Genomic DNA, 7,500 nt, shown 5'->3' on the forward strand with positions numbered 1-7,500 from the left:
CTTTTTCCTTCTTTTACCTGACGTATTTACATGAATAAATAAGGTTCAGAGGGTGGACTCATTCGATTACGGCCACACCAACTTGAATACGCCCTATCTCGTCTGATCTCGGAAGCTAAGCAGGGTCTGGCCTGGTTAGTACTTGAATGGGAGACTGCCTGTGAATACCAGGTTCTGTAAGCTTTTTTCCACTCTTACCTGACGTATTTACATGAATAAATAAGGTTCAGAGGGTGGACTAATTCGCTTACGGCCACACCAACCTGAATGTGCCCGATCTCGTCTGATCTCGGAAGCTAAGCAGGGTCGGGCCTGGTTAGTACTTGGATGGGAGACTTCCTGGGAATACCAGGTGCTGTAAGCTTTTTTCCACTTTTACCTGACGTATTTACATGTATAAATATGTTTCAGAGGGTAGACTCATTCGCTTACGGCCACACCAACCTGAATACGCCTGATCTCGGAAGCTAAGCAGGGTCGGTCCTGGTTAGTACTTGGATGGGAGACTGCCTGGGAATACCAGGTGATGTAAGCTTTTTTCCACTTTTACCTGACGTATTTACATGTATAAATAAGGTTCAGAGGGTGGACTCATCGCTTACGGCCACACCGACTTGAATACGCCCGATCTCGTCTGATCTCGGAAGCTAAGCAGGGTCGGGCCTGGTTAGTACTTGGATGGGAGACTGCCTGGGAATACCAGGTGCTGTAAGCTTTTTTCTTCTTTTACCTGACGTATTTACATGTATAAATAAGGGTCAGAGGGTGGACTCATTCACTTACTGCCACACCAACCTGAATACGCCCGATCTCGTCTGATCTCGGAAGCTTAGCAGGGTCGGGCCTGGTTAGTACGTGGATGTGACACTGCCTGGGAATACCAGGTGCTGTAAGCTTTTTTCCACTCTTAACTGACGTATTTACATGTATAAATAAGGTTCAGAGGGTCGATTCGTTCACTTACAGCCACACCAACCTGAATACGCCTGATCTCGTCTGATCTCGGAAGCTAAGCAGGGTCAGGCTTGGTTAGTACTTGGATGGGAGACTGCCTGGGAATACCAGGTTCTGTAAGCTTTTTTCCACTTTTACCTGACTTATTTACATGTATAAATAAGGTTCAGAGGGTGGACTCATTCGCTTACGGCCACACCAACCTGAATATGCCCGATCTCGTCTGATCTCGGAAGCTAAGCAGGGTCGGGCCTGGTTAGTACTTGGATGGGAGACTGCCTGGGAATACCAGGTGCTGTAAGCTTTTTTCTTCTTTTACCTGACGTATTTAAATGTATAAATAAGGGTCAGAGGGTGGACTCATTCGCTTACGGCCACACCAACCTGAATACGCCCGATCTCGTCTGATCTCAGAAGCTAAGCAGGGTCGGGCCTGGTTAGTACTTGAATGGGAGACTTCCTGGGAATACCAGGTGCTGCAAGCTTTTTTCTTCTTTTACCTGACGTATTTACATGTATAAATAAGGTTCAGAGGGTGGACACATTAGATTACGGCCACACCAACTTGAATACGCCCGATCTCGTCTGATCTCGGAAGCTAAGCAGGGTCGGGCCTGGTTAGTACTTGAATGGGAGACTGCCTGTGAATACCATGTGCTGTAAGCTTTTTTCCACTCTTACCTGACGTATTTACATGAATAAATAAGGTTCAGAGGGTGGACTAATTCGCTTACGGCCACACCAACCTGAATGCGCCCGATCTCGTCTGATCTCGGAAGCTAAGCAGGGCCGGGCCTGGTTAGTACTTGGATGGGAGACTGCCTGGGAATACCAGGTGCTGTAAGCTTTTTTCTTCTTTTACCTGACGTATTTACATGTATAAATAAGGGTCAGAGGGTGGACTCATTCACTTACTGCCACACCAACCTGAATACGCCCGATCTCGTCTGATCTCGGAAGCTAAGCAGGGTCGGGCCTGGTTAGTACTTGGATGTGACACTGCCTGGGAATACCAGGTGCTGTAAGCTTTTTTCCACTCTTAACTGACGTATTTACATGTATAAATAAGGTTCAGAGGGTCGATTCGTTCACTTACAGCCACACCAACCTGAATACGCCTGATCTCGTCTGATCTCGGAAGCTAAGCAGGGTCAGGCCTGGTTAGTACTTGGATGGGAGACTGCCTGGGAATACCAGGTTCTGTAAGCTTTTTTCCACTTTTACCTGACTTATTTACATGTATAAATAAGGTTCAGAGGGTTGACTCATTCGCTTACGGCCACACCAACCTGAATATGCCTGATATCGTCTGATCTCGGAAGCTAAGCAGGGTCGGCCCTGGTTAGTACTTGGATGGGAGACTGCCTGGGAATACCAGGTGCTGTAAGCTTTTTTCCACTTTTACCTGAGCAGGGCCGGACCAGGTTCTTTAAGCTTTTTTCCACTTTTACCTGACTTATTTACATGTATAAATAAGGTTCAGAGGGTGGACTCATTCGCTTACGGCCATACCACCCTGAACACGCCCGATCTCGTTCAGGTGTGCAACCAGGAAGAGAAGGGAGCAGGAAAACGTGTGTGTGCAGATCAGGCTGATATAGAAGCCTGGGGATTTCTTTTCTTCTGATTGATTTATATATGATTTTGACGAAATCTTAATTTAATTATAGTTGAAAACCTCCCCACAGCTTTTTTGCTGTTTGGGGAGGCCTTTTGTTTAACTAATGGACCACATGGCAGCAGACAAAGGACCGGAGCAGACAATGCCTAGCATTGGAGTTGGAGCACTGGAGGGAGAAGGAATGCATGGGATTGAGAAGCAGACAGAAACGGGAGGAGGACGTCAGAAAGAGTACGCGAAAGAGCTGACCGTGGACGTTGAGGTGGAGGGAACGGCAGTAATTTCCATGATGGATATTCTGCGGGAAGTTAAAGTGCAATGTGGAGTGGTGAGCGGGTGCCGTGTGAGAGGGAGAAACAACTTCGAAATTACCATGAAGGATGAGATGGGAAAGCGCAAACTGCTGGATGGCGTGCGCGTAAAAGGAGCCTTAGTGCACGCCAGAGAGATTGTGAACAGCGACATGGTGGTTTCTTTTATTGACTTGCCGGTGTATATGGAAGATGCCACAATACTGGGAAGGCTGGAGGAGTGGGGAGTACGGCCGATATCGGCTATCAAACGGCGCAAGTGGCCGGGGACGGAGATTGTGGACGGGACAAGATTTTTAAAAGTCCGCTTCAATGAGCAGGTACGATCACTCCCGTACTCGACCAAGTTAGAGACACTCAGAGGAGCGGAGTACTTTAGGGTAATACACGACCGACAGATGCGGGTGTGCCGACTCTGCATCAAGCCAGGACACATCTTCAGGGAGTGCCCTGATTTCAAGTGCTTCAGGTGCCAGAAGACTGGGCATTATGCGCGGGAGTGTGAGGAACAAAACGCAGCGGCGAGAGAGGAGGAAGAGGAGAGAGGAGAACAGATGGAGGAGAAAGACGGAGAGAGCGATGACGGAAGGGGAGCTGAAGAGAAGGCGGAAGGTGGGAACGAGCAAGCTGAAAGAGAACGGGAAGGGCGGTATAGATCTGACAGCGGCGACAGTGTTGAGAAAGACGGTGACGAACAGATGATGGAGCAGGGGGGAAAAGCGGAGGACGATGATGCGGCGGAGGCTACAGACGATGAACGAGGGAGATCAGAACAACAGGTGGAAAAAATGGACGAGGAGCAAAGAAAGGAGGGCAGAGGACAAAAGAGAGGGAAGAAGAAAAAAGAACAGGGACTGACCGCCAAAAGGAAAGCAGAGGAGGAGAAGACACGGGGAGAGAATAAAGGACAGCGGTCTGGCATGTGAGTCTTGCTTTAGTTTGTGGTTTAAATATTTTCTTTCTTTTAGCTCTCATGACCACAGTAACTTCTGTTAATGTGAATGGTTTAAGGGACAGAGGCAAACTGAGGTCACTTTTAAATATATATAGAAGTGACATCCTATGCATACAGGAGACAAATTGGGATGACGTAAAAGTTATGGAGGTGAGGGAGGTGTGGGGGGGGGGGGATTTATTATAATAACGGGGCTAAGAATGCAAGAGGGGTGGCTATAATGATTAAAAAACATAGGGTAGATGAGATAAAAGAGATATATAAAGATAGGACAGGGAGGATAATAGTAATAGAGTTTAAGTATCAAAATGTGTTGTTTAGACTAATTAATATATATGTTCCGAATATAGAAATAGATAAAAGAATTATAATAGAGGAGCTGAAAGGGCTAGTGATTGGAAGATGTATAATAGTTGGGGACTTTAATACTAAATGTAGCAGGCTAGATATAGGGCAAGGTGTAGTGTTCAGATGGGAAAAATCGAGGGAAAACTTGTTAGACATGATGAAGGACAAGAATTTAGTAGATGTGTGGAGATATGAGAATCCAGAGAGGAGGGAATTCACCAGGAGACAAATGAGGGATGGTGTATTGAAACAAAGCAGGATAGATTTGGTTTTAACACAGGGAGAGAATATAAAACATATAGACAGAATAAGACATGAAATAAATGCACTGAGTGACCACGACGGGGTGAGATTCAGAATTAAAGTAGGGAGAGAGGAGTTAGGGGGAGGGATGTGGATTTTGAATGCAGGTTATATTGAAGAGGGCGAATATAAACAACAGATTAGGGAGTTATTAGATATGGAGAATGAGAAAATTAAAGAATACTTTGCCAATAGGGCAGATACTCAGATTGGGGAGATATGGGAGACGGTGAAGAATAAGATTAAATCAATAAGCATTTGGTACAGTAAGAAAAGAAAAGTGAAAATGATGAAGAAAGAGAAGGAGTTGAGGGAAAGACTGAGGGGAGAGCTGAGTAAAGCGGAGAATGATGAAGGTTACAGCATGGAGAATTATATAGAGGCAAAGATGGAACTTCAGGGATATGAGGCAGAGAAATGTAGAGGAGCAATTTTACGGAGCAAGGCAAAATATGCGCTGGAGGGAGAAAGGTGCACAGCGTATTTTCTGGGACTAGAAAAAAGCAAACAAAGCAGGACATATATACACGAAATCAGGAATAAGGAGGGGGAGGTAGTAGCGGACTATGTGGCCATACTGGAGAGGGTGCAAGAGTTTTATGGGGAGTTATATCAGAGAGGTGGATTAGAGGAGGACAGTATAGTGGAGGTACTGGATAGTGTAGAAAGCAAGCTGAGTGTGGATGATAGTGAATGGTGTGACAGAGATATAAATAGGAGTGAGGTGATGGAGGCAATAGAGGGCCTGAAGAGCGGGAAGAGTCCTGGGAGTGATGGGATAGGGATTGAATTTTATAAAGTATATAAGGAGCAGATGGCATCTATTTTAGTAGAGGTATTCAGGGAGACTGAGAAAACAGGGATAGTGCAGGGTAGGATGGTAGAAGGTGTGATTACCTTAGTGTTTAAGAAGAAAGGAAGTAAACTAGACTTGCAGAATTATAGGCCTATAAGTCTGCTAAATGTAGATTACAAAATTTTGACCAAGGTGTTGGCTAACAGAATAAAACGAGTGATAGGGGATATAATTAAAACATCTCAAAGTTATAGTATACCAGGTAGGGATATAGCTGACACAATAGCGACAGTTAGGGATACAATAGAATTCATGAAGAGAGACGGGGCCGGGGGAATAGCGTTAGCTATAGACTGGAATAAAGCGTTTGATAGGGTGGAGCATGAGTTTTTATTTAGATCACTGGTGAGATTTGGATTTGGAGAGAGATTAGTGGGGTGGGTGAGGAGGTTGTACGAGGGTGCAAGGAGCTGTGTCAAAGTAAATGGAGTGCTGACTGACAGATTTTGTCTAGGGAGATCGATAAGGCAGGGATGTCCACTATCGGCATTGCTCTATGCCATTGTGGCTGAGCCCCTGGCCTTACTAATTAAAAAGGACGCAAGAGTTCGGGGAATACAACTACCATCTGGGAGCGTGCATACAATAAATCAATATGCAGACGACACAACAGTAACAGTGAGGGATGGGAACAGTGTGAAAAGGGTGCTAGAATTGGCAGAGATATATGGGAGAGCTTCGGGCGCTAGAATAAATAAAGAAAAATCAGAAATAATGTATATAGGCAACGTAGAGAGAGAGGAAGTAGGTTTAAGGGTGGAGGATAGGTATATTAAAGTGTTGGGCATATATTTAGGTGTTGAAACTACAGAGGCAACTGAGGCAACATGGACAGGAGTCATCAACAAAATAAAAACTGTATGTGGGAGGTGGAAGGCAAGGAAGCTCAGGTTAAAGGGAAAGGTGACAGTGGTTAATAGTTTGCTACTATCAGGCTGTGTGTATGTGTTGTCTGTATTAGAAATGCCAATGTGGGTTAAAAATGACCTTAACAAAATTGTGTGTGATTTTATATGGGAGGGGAAGGGGGTTAAGATTGCACAGGGGACACTCGTGGGAAAGAGGTGTGAAGGAGGGCTGAATTTATTGGATATAGAAACAAAAAAGACAGCAGTAAGGATTAAAACGGTGAAGAAATATATTGTGGGAAGATATAAATATGGGTGGAAGGATTTCATGGAGAAATATATGAATGATGTGGGTGGCATAGGACAGTATGTGTGGTACATGGGCCTAAAGCAGTCAATGACGACAACTATACCAGAATTTTATAGAGAGGTCTTTGAAGCCTGGAGGAAATTCTTACCTAAGATGCAATATGAATGTGAGAGGATACAACCGTTGGTAAAACTGCCCCTGTTTCTAAACGAAAAAATTAAACACAATGGCAAAACATTGTATGAGCCCAAATTCATAGAGGGAGGGATTAGACAAATAAAGGACATCATTTATGAGGTCATCCCAGGATTCTTAAGAAATAATTGCATATATGATCAGGTATGTGAGCTGGAGGGGATGGAAAATAGAGAGAAAATAAATAAAATATATGAAAAGATTAAAACAAGTATACCCTTAGAGTGGGCCAAGATCATCAAAAGTGAATGTGTGGTGAAGGGAGAGACAAGCATGCCTGAGCTATATGTGATGGAGAATGAGAAAAAGATTAAAATGGGAGATATGAGTGTGAAGAAAGTATACAGATGGTTGATAGGGGATGTGATGAAGGAGCCGGCAGCTGAGAAAGTGTGGAGCAGGGTGTTTGTGGGTATGAATGTAAAGAAAATATGGTCAAATATGGGGATAAGGTATAATAGTATAGAGTGTGAGAACAACGATTTCTTAATTAGACACAATAGGATTTATACAAACGTGGTGCTAAATAAGATTAATAATGATGTAAATGCGATGTGTGATGTTTGCAAAAGTGGTCATGAGAGTTTTTTACATTATTTTTTGGACTGTGGGGAGTTAGTTGATTTCTTTGAGTTTTTAAAAGCACTTTTGAAAGAAAACTGGGCTGCTGAGCTGGACTTGGAGGGAGGGTGGAGGACAGTGTTTTTGTTTGGTACGTTTGAAAAAAGAAAAGACGTTAATTTTTGTCTAATGAATTTTGTTTTGAGCCATGCCAGACTCGCGGTCGTCTGCAGGAGGA

General features: G+C 44.2%; 5 non-coding genes and 9 pseudogenes across 5 annotated transcripts; all 14 read left to right on the top strand.

The window, feature by feature from the left end:
- LOC133940656 (5S ribosomal RNA) overlaps nucleotides 1-2 on the top strand; it is a 119-nt pseudogene extending 117 nt beyond the window's left edge.
- A 62-nt stretch (nucleotides 3-64) lies between these two features.
- On the top strand, nucleotides 65-183 carry LOC133943771 (5S ribosomal RNA; annotated as a pseudogene).
- Nucleotides 184-245: 62 nt separating this feature from the next.
- LOC133942844 (5S ribosomal RNA) lies at nucleotides 246-364 on the top strand. The gene has a single exon (XR_009915883.1). It is a non-coding gene; the product is annotated as a 5S ribosomal RNA (ribosomal RNA).
- A 62-nt stretch (nucleotides 365-426) lies between these two features.
- Nucleotides 427-535, top strand: LOC133943895 (5S ribosomal RNA; annotated as a pseudogene).
- A 61-nt stretch (nucleotides 536-596) lies between these two features.
- LOC133944603 (5S ribosomal RNA) lies at nucleotides 597-715 on the top strand. Its single transcript, XR_009916385.1, has one exon. It is a non-coding gene; the product is annotated as a 5S ribosomal RNA (ribosomal RNA).
- A 62-nt stretch (nucleotides 716-777) lies between these two features.
- LOC133943521 (5S ribosomal RNA) lies at nucleotides 778-896 on the top strand (annotated as a pseudogene).
- A 62-nt stretch (nucleotides 897-958) lies between these two features.
- On the top strand, nucleotides 959-1,077 carry LOC133941765 (5S ribosomal RNA; annotated as a pseudogene).
- A 62-nt stretch (nucleotides 1,078-1,139) lies between these two features.
- Nucleotides 1,140-1,258, top strand: LOC133944871 (5S ribosomal RNA). The gene has a single exon (XR_009916639.1). It is a non-coding gene; the product is annotated as a 5S ribosomal RNA (ribosomal RNA).
- Nucleotides 1,259-1,320: 62 nt separating this feature from the next.
- Nucleotides 1,321-1,439, top strand: LOC133936744 (5S ribosomal RNA). The gene has a single exon (XR_009914822.1). It is a non-coding gene; the product is annotated as a 5S ribosomal RNA (ribosomal RNA).
- Nucleotides 1,440-1,501: 62 nt separating this feature from the next.
- Nucleotides 1,502-1,620, top strand: LOC133940020 (5S ribosomal RNA; annotated as a pseudogene).
- Nucleotides 1,621-1,682: 62 nt separating this feature from the next.
- LOC133940753 (5S ribosomal RNA) lies at nucleotides 1,683-1,801 on the top strand. The gene has a single exon (XR_009915674.1). It is a non-coding gene; the product is annotated as a 5S ribosomal RNA (ribosomal RNA).
- A 62-nt stretch (nucleotides 1,802-1,863) lies between these two features.
- Nucleotides 1,864-1,982, top strand: LOC133940612 (5S ribosomal RNA; annotated as a pseudogene).
- Nucleotides 1,983-2,044: 62 nt separating this feature from the next.
- Nucleotides 2,045-2,163, top strand: LOC133940780 (5S ribosomal RNA; annotated as a pseudogene).
- A 62-nt stretch (nucleotides 2,164-2,225) lies between these two features.
- Nucleotides 2,226-2,344, top strand: LOC133941224 (5S ribosomal RNA; annotated as a pseudogene).
- Nucleotides 2,345-7,500: the final 5,156 nt, after the last annotated feature.

The sequence above is a fragment of the Platichthys flesus genome, chromosome 22 (genome assembly GCF_949316205.1).
Source record: "Platichthys flesus chromosome 22, fPlaFle2.1, whole genome shotgun sequence".
Lineage (NCBI taxonomy): Eukaryota > Metazoa > Chordata > Actinopteri > Pleuronectiformes > Pleuronectidae > Platichthys > Platichthys flesus.